The 14,690-nt window shown below is 43.3% G+C and overlaps 1 protein-coding gene across 1 annotated transcript in view; it reads right to left on the bottom strand.

The window, feature by feature from the left end:
• The window catches only part of c30h15orf39 (chromosome 30 C15orf39 homolog), a 78,579-nt gene that overhangs the window by 60,863 nt on the left and 3,026 nt on the right, over window positions 1-14,690 (bottom strand). Inside the window, exons 2-3 of the mRNA XM_078532484.1 lie at window positions 14,548-14,583; window positions 12,321-12,410 (exon numbers count right to left, since the gene is read on the bottom strand). The gene's annotated coding sequence lies outside the window, so the exon portion shown is untranslated. The remainder of the gene's footprint in view (window positions 1-12,320; window positions 12,411-14,547; window positions 14,584-14,690) is intronic.

Raw genomic sequence — 14,690 nt, 5'->3', positions numbered from 1 at the left:
ACATTGCTACCCATCCTGCGGCCAGAGCAGGGGTAGAGCACATCCTGGCGCGACTCCACGGCATCCAGCAGTCGCCCGAGGGGCCCGTTGTTAAAGCGGAAGCTGCAGTCTTTTTTCCTTTGCTGGCCATGTCTCCTGGGCAGCGGTGGTGAGCTGGTGGCAATGAGTGCTTTGCTGGTGGCTGCCTTTTAAAGATGGTGTGATGCAACAGCGGGGTGATGGCGAGCGGGCGAATGAGACCCCGCCCACCATGGAAACGCCGTGTTTCGCCGGAGTGAATATATAATGAGACGGTCTCGGGAAGATACGGCGTGAAAACCCGCCAATTTTCATCGGCAAGTAGGACTCTATTTTGCCCGCCCGCTACCGCACTTAGTGCAATTCTGGGAAAGAATTCCGCCCTCAGTCTTATCCAAAGTGAGAAATTGAGTTTCTTTATGGTTGGTCACAAACACAAGAGTCTGGTGAAATGAAACAATATTTCCAGAGAAAATAGGAGATAACCGGCCAAGAAGGTATTTTATTGTGGGGAGCTCAAGTGATTGTTCCTCCAAAAGGATGAAAGCCACTGTTATCTGAATTTCACAGTGCACATCCCGGCATTTCCAAAATGAATGCAATAGCATGTAGCTATGTGTGGTGGCCGGGCACGGATGGAGAAATAGAAAACTTAGTGAGAAGTTGTACGCAGTGTCAACAAGTACAAAAATTACCTGCAACAGCTCCGTTACACCCTTGGGAATGGCCAGGAAGTCCATGGGTACAAGTACACATCGGCTGTGTGGGACCCTTTATGGGAATGATGTTTCTCCTTATCATAGACGCTCATTCAAAATGGATGGATACATACAAAGTGAGGTCACCCACATCTTCAGCGACAATAGACAAGCTACAGCCAAGCTTCGCTCTCAATGGATGACCAGAAGTGCTAGTATCAGGTAATGGAACAGTATTCACAAGTGCTGAGTTTAACCAATTGAGAAGCCTCAATGGTATTCTTCATGTGAAAACATCTCCATACAACCCTTTTTCAAATGAGAGAGCAGTTCAGAAGTTCAAATCTAGTATAAAAGAAATTGTCTGGAGATTCGATAGTGACTAAATTAGCATGATTTCTCTTCCATTATCAAACCACCCTTCATTCGACAACAATTGTTGGTAACGCGCCGTCTCCGATCGAGACTGAGCCTAATTATGCCAAACTTGATGGGGGTGGAGGGGAAGGTAAAAGAAGGCAGGAAAATCAGAAAATTGTCACCGTTGGGACAGAACATCTAATGGAGGAGAGAAGGTATTTGGGAAAAATTTTAGACAAGGACCAGCATTGTTGTTCGGTGAAATAAGTGCTGTAATGGGACCTCTTTCCCACCATGCAAAGGTTGAAGATCGGATAATAAGAAGACACGTGGGTCACATACAAAGTGGAGAAACCAAATATCCAGAAGTGATTCCACCAGTGTTCGAGACTGAATCAACATTTTCTGTTGAAGGAACTCAACCAAGTAGAAATGTATTTGAAGGGTCGACTGTACCTGAAAGAGTTGAAGAAACAAATTTACAGGTACCTGCTGTAGAACATGATACTCAGACGACTTCAGTAAGGGAGATTCCAAAGCAAACTTCAAAAGCTGCAGAGCTGAGATGTTCTACATGCATAAGGAAACCCCCAGAGAGACTGACTTTGTAAATAATTGATCTGTGTGAATAACTTGATATGCTGAAAAATTGTAAAATGTATTTTTCAGTAAAGGGAGAGGGATGTAGTAATCTGATATGTTATATACCTTTAAGGCAAGTATTGTAATGTAAGGTCACATGATCGTAATATCCAATAGCAGAGTAGCGTGGGCTACCTCTACGTATGAGAGTCTTGAGTTAGTCACTGATGAGTGAAGACAGAGTTTTATCTTGTGAGCGCACAAGTGTAGCTGCTGAGTTTAATTTGTAAATAAACAGCATGCGTTCATTCTAACAACGATCTCCGGATGTTCTCTGTCTCTGTACCAACTCGGTCACCCCAAAACAAGGATGCAACCCGGATCCTTTAGCCCCAACAAACCCAAGGGCACTGGATCCAACATGTATGCAATGCTATTCTTCAGCCATGTGCTTCACATAATGCTTTTATTCAATTCTGCAACATTGGCTGGGTAAATACTTCACTTCTGTTTGCTATCAAAAACTCAGGAGTCCTCAGACGTACAGGATAATGCACAAATCCAGAAGTTGTCATCCGCGATTGACGCTGTGGCAGCGAAGCAGCGTCCTCATGTCGATCCTTCTGTACCGCTTGATCGGTTTCTAGCGTACTCGATCAGTCTCTGACTGGCGCACATCGGGCTGAACTTAGTCCAAAATATCATGCATAGTCAGTTTTCCCCACACGTGACTCTCCTGCACATTATTCGACCATGGGATGCCTGGTGCAATTTTGAAGTTGCAGCCCCCCACATCCCCCACCCCCAAAAGTGCAATCCCCAGGAATCAGTGAATCGACAAAAGCTTCCACATTTACTCTGTTAGTCTTTCTGGAAAAATCCTTGAAGAGTTACAGTTTGTTGAATGAGGCGTAACTGGCTGTGAAGCATGAACTTCATAATTGTTGTTGAACACGCTCTTTGGCTCTGAAAAGCTAATTTTATATTGGTGAGATGTCAGATTTCTCCGCCTTCTTTAAATAGCCTTTTTTTAAACAGTTTGTTCCCGTTGATATTCAACTAAACCCAATCACCATTTATTTTGCTATCTGCAATTTTAAATTAAGAGTGAAGGGCTTTGCATTTCCTGGTTTGCTCTCTGTGAGAATGCTTCAATGTGATTGGCCTCTTCCCTGCTTGCTGACATCATTGCAACTGCACACCTGGAAATCCCTATGCTTTGGCTCTAGATTTAACTGCCAATGGGGAGACTGCCACTAGAGTGTCAGATCAGATTTTGGACTCAAGTCTCTGGGGTGGGTAATGATCCTACGACCTTCTGACTCAGAGGTGAGAGTGCTGCCAACTATGTCACAACTGGCGCCCAATCAGTTTACTCCATTTCTATTCTTTGACCGCCTTCATCAGAAAGGGTCTTTACTCTCCAGTGCTCATTAAATAAGGCATTGGATTAAAAAAGGTATCTGCTGCTAGAGTGTTGCTTAGAAAGAAGACAGGGAGACTAGTCCTGCTTTAAACTGTTCTTGATTGATATCGGATTGGAACCCACCCAGTACAGACAGGACTTGCTACAGGAAATACCCTTCAAGCATATCTTATTAAATCGTAAAACTAGAGATGTCATAATATCATGGGTTTTAAAGAGTACAACATAGATTATTGAAAGTGATGGGGGGGGTGGGGGGGGGTGAAATTGATGCTTACCAGTTATGTGCAATGGGATCACAGGGAACCCGCAGTCTGCCTTACATTGACTCCCACTTTCTTTTCCCATTACTTACGATTGCTGAACATCAGTTTCATCGCCTTACATTTCAATTCAGCCTGCCATTGGTTCATGTCATTTTATTGATGCTACGGCTACTTTTCCATTTATTTAACAGTTGTGGCTCAGTGGGAAGCACACTGTAAAGTTACGGGTTCGCATCCTACTCCAGGGACTTGAGCACAGAATCTAGGCTGTAGATTCTGAGGAGTGCGGCACTGTCAGAGGTGATGTCTTTCAGATGAAACGTTAAACCAAGGCCCCGTCTGCCCTATCAGGCGGACGTAAAAAATCCCACGGTGTCCTGGCTAATATCTCTCTCTCAACCAGGAATCATTAAAAAAAAATGATTATCTGGTCATTATCACATTGTTGTCTGTGGGACTTTGCCTCTTGTCTACATTACAGCACTGACTACATTTGGAAGGTAATTCATTGGCCACAGAGCTCTTTGGAACATCTTTTGGTCATGAAAGGTGCTATATAAAAGCAAGTCTTTCTTTTCTTTCTTGTTGTCATTTCTATGATGACCAAGGTTTTCAAATGTTGCAGTATAATTTGACCTTTTTGTCAATACTTTAAAAATTTTGAACACAGTTTATTACTGCAACTCATTGACTCTTTGACTTGAGCTTCAGTCTTGAGTCTCAAGCAAATGCCTAACTAAGTATGGACATTCACAGCCATCGGGAGAATTCGCATATCTCTTTGTTTAAGGATAGACCGTCAACAAAAGAACTATAGAATTCCAGCTGGCTCATCTTTCTGTTTCACTATGGACAAAAGGAACATCAAAACTCAATGTGTGTTAGATGAATGCGAATGGATTCCCATCAACCTTCTATTGTACTATGGTGGTCTCTCATCAAAACTAGACTGGTGAATTTCAAAGTGTCAAACAGCAACACAGGAGGTGTAATCAATAAATACACACCATCGTATTTTGTAAAAAGGACTTTGAATTTGTAGAAGTCGCATGGTTAGGAAGCTATTTTGTGGTCTGCACTTAAAATAACAGAGAGAAACTGTTTAGAGACAGAGATCCATCAGAAATCCCATGAGCCAGCTACAAGTCAATGAAGCAGCCAAGCTAATAAACAGCCATACCTTGAAAGTGGGAGGACACTCTCCAACCTGTTCTAACTTCAAGTTCACCTAAGAACCAACCTCCTGGAAATGCGATTTGAAGAGGCTTCACGGCTTACTAGAAATCCTCTGCTTTACAAGGCCTGGGTTTCAACCAAAGCACCAACTCATCTAAGAAACTACAGGCCTGCCAAGAAAGAGACTGAGACAATCACAAGTTGTAATAGTATTGTTTTTCCCATGTCTATATCCAATCTTCATGTGAGTGATAATACGGGTAAGCCCGACTTAATGAGGTGTTGCATTTTTAAACCTCCGGGGAAAGTGTGTGATAATAAATATCTTTTTTATTTTTAAATTCACTAAAAGCTTGCTGCTGGAGTGATTTAAATTAGGGCAATCGCTCTGGAGAAGGCAGACAGCCCTCATATAAAAGACACGCTGATCACAGGGAGTGAGCAAACACATAAATTCTGTCCATGACTCATGCTAGGGAATTAAAATCATTTTTCACATGATATATATTTTAATATCTTTTGTTCCCCTTATACAGAAACTAGAAAGCAATAGCCTGTCTAATGGAACGTTTGAGTACTTGTTGTTCAGTCTCAGTGGTCACCAACCTGCTTGTCCTACATCCGTTTCCACACCAGTAAAATGGTTTTGCACACGGACAAGAGAAGGTGTAATAACCACTTCGGTTCAGCTTGTGTAGGCGGGTCATGGGGTCACACCCCCAAACCACTTGCATGTTGAACCACAAGGAACTTGATGGCCTAGAATTAAAACTCAAACAATGCCTCTCAATTTCGAGTGGGAGAGGAGGGGTTGCCCTACAATTTGCCCTGGAACAAAAACGCAATTTCTTTTTGTTAAGATTTAGGAAAACCAGGGGAAATACCATCTCTGTATACGTTCTTCCCTCGTTGGCTTCTGTGAATAAACTTTGGAATGGACAGTTGTGAGAAATCCACATAACTTAATATTTCCAAATGCTCTTTACAGGTTGCCAGCCGCACAAAATTCAAACAGGTTCGATCCAATGATAAGAAGCAAAAAACACACACAGAACAGAGTGCCAATTCTTATGCCAGATTGCCAGGGCCCATGCTCTCCTGATTCAGTTTCTCCAGGGAAGTACTTTATATAACTAATTAAAATTATACCCTTCCTTGAAATCACTTCTTTTTCTCTTGACTTGCCCACGCTGACTGAGTTCTACATGAAGCTGCCTAGAATCCCCCCAACCCTTCTGGTAGAGGAACTGCTCTAAGAGCATGATGGGCCACAAATGTGGTCTGACCATGGCAATGACCACTGGCTGCAAGCAATCGCTCTAAAGGTTGAGTCCACTGGATGTGACAGGCCAAGAGCCCCAACTGAAACCTGCATGTTGAGAGTAGAACTCTCTCCCTTGCTAATAATTAATGCAAATTTCTGAAGTTTTATCATACTGTTGGATTTCTTACGTTGTTAGAGGATGAACTGTTGTATAATTGGCAGCAGCAGCACACAAAGCACTGTTATGTTGCAGTATTGTCCAATGTGTTAGCTATGAGCTACACGTGGCTTATTGGAAATCCAGATGTAACTAATTGGGTTCACACCCCCCTCCAGGTCTCAAACCTGTAACTTCAGTGCAACATGCCAAAGAAGCTCTGTATTTTTAGACAAGATGTTCAAACGAGGACCTGACAGCAACAAAAATGCAAAATGCCTCAGGTGTGCTACACATCTGGTTCCGAGGAAAGATCATTGCGCTGAAATGTTAACCCTATCTTCCTCTGTCCACACATGTTGCCTGAGTGTGACTGGGATGTAAAGGATCCTTGAGGCCTTCCTACATGCATGTGACGATTTCACTTCAGAACTAACTCGCCAACTGGGCACCACTTTGGAACATCCTCAGATTGTGGACTGTACTGTACAGGGGCAAGTTTGTCTTTTATCACCATGCATTACTGGACTATTACTATCACAATGCATTACTGCACTATTACTATCACCATGCATTACTGGACTATTACTATCACAATGCATTACTGCACTATTACTATCACCATGCATTACTGGACTATTACTATCACAATGCATTACTGCACTATTACTATCACCATGCATTACTGCACTATTACTATCACCATGCATTACTGGACTATTTTGTTACGATTGAGGCTAAAAAAAAGTGTACACATTCGTTTGATTTGTTCTTGGGGTGCGAGCGTTGCTGGCAAGGTCAGTATTTATTGCCGATCCCTAATCGGTGACCACCTTCTTGAACCACTGCTTGCCAATGCCCCCACTTGTGCTTTTTTCTGTAGTGTTTTGACACAGCTGAGTGGCTGGCTGGGCTATTTTCAGACGGCAGTTAAGTGTTAACCGCATTGCTGTGAATCTGGAGTCACCTGTAGGCCAGACCAGGTCAAGATGGCAGATTTTCTCACCTGAAGGGAATTTGGTGAACTAGATAGGTTTTTACAACAGTCCAGCAGTGTCATGATTATTATGACTGAGGTTAGTAAATTTACTAGTTTTATCAATTGAATTTAAATACCCCAAGTTGCTCTCCAAGGTATTACTCCAGCCTCTGGATTACTGCCCTCACGCTACCATCCATCCCTTTCAGGCCTGCAATAAATGCTCATTGGTCAGTGTAGGTTGAATGTGTCTCGAGTCATATTTGGCTTCCAGTGCACTGGAAAGGTTAACTTCAAATTCAACTCTCTGTTGCCTGCCACTTGAACTCAAGGTGACCCGTTTTTTATGCAGCTGTGATGTGATATAATTATTGTACACCAAAATAGCCAGCAGTAGTTCAAATAACTTTCAGTTCCACATTAGGCCTGTTGTTGCCCTAGGCATAGGTTCAGGTTTCAGTCCAGGAATGTTCCCCAAGATATAATTGTAATCAGCAGTTATCTGATTTTCCGCCTCCTTTTCCTATTGCATAGCTTACTTTTGTTGGAACCCACTGTGCTCTCATTCATCCTGAAATGTTTGTGGTCAGGTCACTCGCTTTCCATGGTATCTTTTGCATTTGCCAAAGTGCTTGGTTGTCTCTTGATCTTTTCTTGTCCTCCAAGTGCTGGAAGTTTGGTGGTAGCCCAACCCACAGAGCTCCCCCTCGCTGGCTGTTCTTGGATAACGCAAGATGCAAGAACCCCCCACTAAGAAGTCAACGCCTTGGCGGACAAGCGGATAACCGGAGGCTCCTTCAAAATCTTCCAACTTCAGGTAGGATGATCTGGAAGTACAGGCAAGATCCACGGCTGTGGTTCCAGTTGCAGCTGTGTGACACTCCAGGGTATGTAACTTTCCTTTGTTTTTATTCCACCTCCTCCTGCAGGCTTTGATGTGCTATGTCCATAGGCAGCCAAGCTAACCTAACCCAGCATCTAGCCTAACCCGGAGTTACATCACAGGTGTTCCTGCTCCTTACCGCACAGTCCTATTACCAGAACAAGCATCCAGGTTACCATTCTTCATATCTACACCGGGCAGGTGGGTCTGGAGTTTCCATTAGGATGTGCTGTTTCTCTCAGCGCAATGCGCCTGAAATTAACCAAACCAGCACCAAGCGATCGCTATTTCAAGAGCAAACCCCATCATCTTTTACAGTGGTTCAAAAAAATATTGCGTTAGAACCACGATAAAGCTCATCAAAACTGGCCATCACCACAGATTGAATTAATCACCATTACAAGTTTCTGCTAAATGTGCCTGTTTGCGTGCCCTCGAGATGGTTAAAATCAATCTCTTCTTTTTTTTTGGGGGGGACACAGGGACACCATCAGGGCAAGTTTTAAAAACTTTTTAAGCAGACTTTCATTTCCTTGGACACTGACTTGGTGAAGACAGTAGCTAGGAAACGGCTCAGTATAACCCCAACGTCATTTTCAGTTATTTAAAATCGGATTCCTCATAAGTCATGGGGCCAGACACTTTGATTAAAAGTGGGTTTTGTTTTGTGGATAGACCCATTTTCGGCTGTATTAATAAAAACGGCACCAAGTCACCCTTAGTAAACATAGCGAGGATTTTTTTGGATGAAATTTTTAAAATACAAATTATGCTCTCAATCTACATAATTGCACTTTACATTTGAAGGGTATGCAAATACGTCTGAGCAGAATCTTGAGCAACAATAAACCCCTAAAGCTAGCGCAGTTTTGAGTGCAATTTGTGCTCCAATTGCAGCTGAAGCAGCAACTCCAGGCCCGGGTATTAAATATGAGGGGCATTACAGCCAACTATGCTCCTATCTGCACAAGTATCTGCACATGCACATGCATCTGAGGGAAGTGAGCGTGGAAATTATGAAGACACAGGCCGTAATTTTCCAAGCTTCCTTAGATCCAGTGCCAGAGGGCTGGAGAATTGCAAACATCCCACCCTTCTTCAAAAAGGGTACAAAGGTAAGCCCCGGAACTACAGGCCGCTCGTGGCGGGGAAGCTTCTAGAAACAATAATTTGGGACAAAATTAGCAGTTACTTGGGAAAATGCAGGTTAATTAGGAAAAGCTAGCATGGATCTGTTAAGGGAAAATTGTGTTTAAATAACTTGCTTTTTTGATGAGGTAACAGAGAGGGTTAATGAGGGCAATGCTGTTGATGTGATGCGCGTGGACTTCCAAAAGACATTTGATAAAAGTGCCACACAACAGACTTGTGAACAAAGTTAGAGCTCATGGAATAAAAGGGGCAGTCGCAACATGGGCACCAAATTGGCTGAGTGACAGGAAACAGAGAGTGGTGGTTAATTGATATGTTTTCAAACTGGAGGAAGGTTTATAGTGGAGTTCCCCAGGGGTTGACATTAGAACTGCTGCTCTTCCTGATATATATATATATTAATGACGTAGACCTTGATGTACGGGGCACCACAATTTCAAAACCTTGTGAACTATGAGGAGGATAGTGTAGAACTTCAAAAGGTCATAGACAGGTTAGTGGAATGGGTGGACAAGTGGCAGATGAAATATAATGCAGGGACGTGTGAAGTGATTCACTTTGGTAGAAAGAACACGGAGACATAATATAAAATAAAGGTTAAAATTCTAATGGGGATGCAGGAGGCGAGGGACCTGGGTGTACATGTGCATAAATCATTGAAGGTGGCAGGATAGGTTGAGCGAGTGGTTATTGAAACCTATTGTATCATGGAAGCAAAATACAGCCGTTACCGAAAACCTGAAATAGAAACAGAAAATGCTGGAAAAACTCAGTGGGTCCGGCAGCATCTGTGGAGAGAGAAACAGAGTTAACGTTTCGAGTCCATATGACTCTTCTTCAGAGCTCTGAAGAAGTCACACAGACTCGAAACGTTAGCTCTGTTTCTCTCTCTACTACTGCCCGGCCCGCTGAGTTTTTCCAGCATTTTCTGTTTTTATTTTATAAAGTATCATGGGCTTTATTAATTGGGGCATAGAGTACAAGAGCAAGAAAGCTATGTTAAACCTTTAGAAAACACTGATTCTGACTCAACTGCGTCCAGTTCTGGGTGCCACACTCTCGGACGTGAAGGCATTAGAAAGAAAAAAAAAATCACGAAAATGGAGCCAGGGATGTGGGAATTCAGTAATGTAGATAACTTGGAGAAGTTGGGACTGTTTTCCTTGGAGAAGAGAAGGTTGAGAGGAGATTTGACTGAGGTATTCAAATTCATGTGGGTTCTGGACAAAGTAGATAGGGAAAAAAATGTTCCCATTGGTGGAGGGATCGACAACGAGAGGACACAGATTTAAATAATCGGGAGAAGCCATGGTGACATGGGGGAGAAACCTTTTCACACAGCGAGTGGTCGGCATCTGGAATGCACTGCCTGAGAGTGTGGCGGAGGCAGATTCAGCCGAGGCATTCAAGAGGAAGTTGGATTGTTATCTAAGAAGGAAGAATGTGTAGGGTTACGGGGAGAAATGGGGGTGGGGGAGTGGCATTTGGTGAATTACTCCTTCAGAGAGCCAGCACAGACATAATGGGCCAAATGGCCTCCTTCTGTCTGTAACCATTCTATGCTCCTATGTATATTTCCACCTGAAAGGCGAGGGAAAATCATTGGGTAGGGATCAATAAAATGTAAGTGGCCAATTTCTTGCCATCTATAACATTGTCACCTCGGGTAAGTTCACCTAACTCCGGACATAGAAGAATCATATGAGCATTGAATTACTACATGCTTTTGCAGTTATATGATTCGGAAAGTTTACCTGAAGCTAAAAATTAATCGTGGCGTAGTGGTAATGTGATTGGACCAGTAATCCAGAAGCCCAGGCTAACGCTTTGGGGACATGGGTTCAAATTTGAACATGGTGGAATTTAAATTCAATTAATAAATCTGGAATTGAAAGCCGGTCTCAGTAATGGCGACCATGGAACTACCATTGATTGTTGTAAAAACCCATTGGGTTCACTAACACCCTTTAGGGAAGGAAATCTGCCATCCTTACCTGGTCTGGCCTACATGTGACTCCAGACCCACAGCAATGTGGTTGGCCTCTAACTGTCCCTCTGAAATGGCCCTAGCGAGCCACTCAGTTCAAGGGCAACAGATGCTGGTCTAGCCAGCAAGGCCCACATCCCATGAAAGAGTAGAGAGAGAAAAAAAACATCAGGGTCATCCTAATAAGCTTGAGCATTTTATTAACTTAATCAAATGTTGATGTAATTATAGCAAATTGTAGGATAGCTTTGGCATGTAAAGCGAAGCTTAAGGTTTTGAACTAAACACCACAGACCCACATCCATTGCCACCAAAATCTTTTATTTTAATTTTGTTCATGGGATGTAGGCCTCACTGGCCTAGGCCAGCATTTATTGCCCATCCCTACTTGCCCTTGTTCAGAGGACATTTAAGAGTCAACTGCATTGCTGTGGGTCTGGAAACACTTGTAGGCCAGATCAGGTAAGGGACGGCAGATTTCCTTCCCCAAAGGACATTAGAAAATCTGCTAAGTGAATCCAATTTGTCGCTTTTATTTGATGGTTTGTAATCTTTTAGGTTAAACACGTTTACATTTCCAGTAGAATTCTCATGTCTGGCAAAGACAAAAAAATATCTACTTGCCAGCTACTGCTAGTTATCAACAAACTAGCTACTTTATCAGTTATTCATAACCCAAGGCTTTAATTGTCTAAACCAACTAGCTGCTTTAACGCAAAATGCAAAAACTGCGGAGGCTGGAAATCTGAAATAAAAACCGGAAATGGCTGGGAGTACTCAGGAGGTCTCGCAGCATCTGCGGAGAAAGAAGGGGAATCGCCATTTCGGGTTGAGTATCCCCAGCATTTTCTCCCTTTACCTCTTGAGTTTCCTGTGAAGTTCAATTTCATTTCCTGACTCTGATCAGTCTGCTCCTCATTGAGAGTCTGGTCGGCTCTGCTGTGACCTCTCGCTTCAGACCACATCCTTATCTCGCCTTCACTTTCCTGTCCACCTCCTACTGCTCGCTTTTCTCACTTCAGCGATCTCACTCTCTTTCTGTGCCTTGCTAAAAGGTGGGTCGAGTATCGTTCTACTATAAAGTGGTTCGAAATTGAAAGATTTTATTTTTGCTTTAATGCAACTCCTCCCTGCTTCTTCTGACCCTCAAGGGTCTCCTCGGTTGATCAGGTTTCCTCAGTTTTGGATTACTTCACTCACCATAGCCAAAAAAGCACATTATTCAGCAGTATAATGCAAGTCGCTGATTAGTATGAGGCACATGCTTGGATTGCACTCAAGTACAAACTCTAGGTTTGAATAGAACTAAAAATAGAAATAGAATAAAACTTTTATCTAAATGTGCATATTTATTACACGTAATCAAACATACCTCTATACCAAAGAGCAACAATCCTTGTGTAACCCTGTTGAAATATTCATGATTTGGTGGCAGTCATGAATGTAGATTTGTATGGCAAACCTGGAACAGCAGTAAGTGAGATATGGTCAATTGCTGAGGGCAGTCTCCTGAAACAGTCGCTTGTTCAACAACGCTGCACTTATAGCTAAAGCAGAAGATGAGGAAGAGAAGCTGAGATACTATTGTATCAAAATATTTCCTTCACTTTGCTTTTCAAACTTCCAAGTGATGGCAAGAAAATGTGTAGCACCTTTAACATAGAAAAATGCTTCAGAGGTACAAGGAGAAATAGATGGTGAACCTAGGATTAGGAAGGATGACCAAAGGTTTGATCAAACATTTAAGTTTTAACGAGGGTCTTGAAGGGAGAGATGGTGCTGGAGAGGGAACGCTTTTCTCATTTGTTCCTGGGGTGTGAATGTTGCTGGCAAGGCTTAATTGCCCTTGAGAAGATGGTGTCACCTCCTTGAACCATTGCAGTCCATGTGTTGTAGGCACACACACACACACAGTTCTTTTTTAATCTTTTATGGGATGTGGGCATCACTGGCAAGGCCAGCATTTGGCCATTTCAGAGGGCAGTTAAGAGTCAACCACATTGCTGTGGGCCTGGAGTCACATGCAGCCCAGACTGGGTAAGGATGGCAGATTTCCTTCCCTAAAGGGCATTAGTGAACCAGATGGGTTTACAACAATCAGTGATAGTTGTCATGGTCACCGTCACTGAGGCTGGCTTTATATTCCCAATTTATTAACTGAATTTAAATTCCACCAACTGCTGTGGTGGGATTTGAACCCATGTCCCCAGAGCATTAGCCTGGGCTTCTGTATTGCCGCCCAGTAACATTACTGTTATGCCACACCTCCCATTTTGATCCAGCAACAGCAAATGGACAACTTTCTAAGTCAGGGCGGTGTGTGATTTGGAGGGGAGCTTGTAGGTGGAGGTGTTCTCATGTGCCTGTTGCCCTTGTCCTTCTAGGTGGCGGAAGTCGCATGTTTGGAAGATGCTGTCAAGGGAGCCTTAGCGAGTTGCTGCAGTGCTTCTTGTAGATGGTACACACTGCGGCCGCTGTGCGCACGTGGTGGAGGGAGTGAATGTTTGTGGCAGCGGATGGGATGCCAATCAAGTGGGCTGCGTTAGAAGCCCTGATGATGAACAGGGCTTTGTGGAACCGATGTGATCAAAGCCACCCATGGTTGTCATGTATCCCCAAATGAACCCGTGAATAAACCAAGCTAGAGGCAGCTGGTTGTGTTTACACAATTTTCATATCATGCATCTGCAAAATCAATGAAAGGCAGGCAGGAGGTTCCTCTTTGGTCAATTTCTCCAGCGGTAAAATTCATCTGCCTTGGCTTTCCGACGCCTGTTCAGCTTTCACTTATTTCCTGCCGTGCTCTCAATCCAAACGCTCTTCATGGTAATCCCCCCCTCTTCCAAATTGCACCTTCAATTCAGAAAGTCAAGTCTTGGGACTTGCCTGATTATTTTTCCCAAGTCCTCTCCAAGAGGTAAGTGAGGAACCTGTTTTCTCACCAATTGCCTCTCTCTGCTCCTGAAGGCTTTCCTGGGGTGCAATTGCACAGGGATCAGGCGCCTCACCCAGGCAGCCATTACTCAGGTGGAAACTTAGGCTGCGAGATCAGCTGTGGGGCATTAGAGCTGAAGCTGATCCCGTTCATGCCCGACAGCCACAGGCACAGACGCCGAGCACTGGACAGCATTCTGAAGCAGTCAGCTTGGCTCATTTTCCTCATGCTAATCTACGGGAACCCATATCATGTCTACCCCCTCCGCCGCTGCCTTGGTTGAGATCAGTTAACTCGGCATAGACACGAGCTCAAACAGTTAGCTTGTGTGACTCAGTTGCTCTCTGGGTGAATATTGAGATAAAGGTCGGGATCTCCAGTGAGGATTTGTTTATCAGAAGTTGTGTTCGGCCTCCAGGTGTCACTATTGTCCTTAGCACAAAGTCAGATAAGTGCCATTTGGCAGTACACATGGCATATAATACATCCCGTCCCTAAGTTTGTGACACCTTGGCTACCATTGTTTTCTACGGTCTTTCAGATTATTCCATTGTTGTTAATGCATTTTCATAAAAATCAATGCTAATTATTCTCGTAGGCTCCTTAACTAGGATATAATAAAATTAGCACTTGCCTCTAACTATAGGAACAAAAATGAACTTACCACAGTTTTTGGGCGTGTTGCTGCCTGACTCAGAGCCTGGAGAGGAAGCAAAATCACTTTAGTAAGAACCATTATTTCTTCAGCAACATTTCCTCTTTTATCCGTTATCATGGTCAGCATTTACATATATTTAACTTCCCCGA

The sequence above is a fragment of the Cetorhinus maximus genome, chromosome 30, assembly GCF_964194155.1.
Source record: "Cetorhinus maximus chromosome 30, sCetMax3.hap1.1, whole genome shotgun sequence".
Lineage (NCBI taxonomy): Eukaryota > Metazoa > Chordata > Chondrichthyes > Lamniformes > Cetorhinidae > Cetorhinus > Cetorhinus maximus.
Note: the sequence above shows the minus strand (reverse complement) of the source record. Positions and strands in the feature narration are given on the sequence as shown.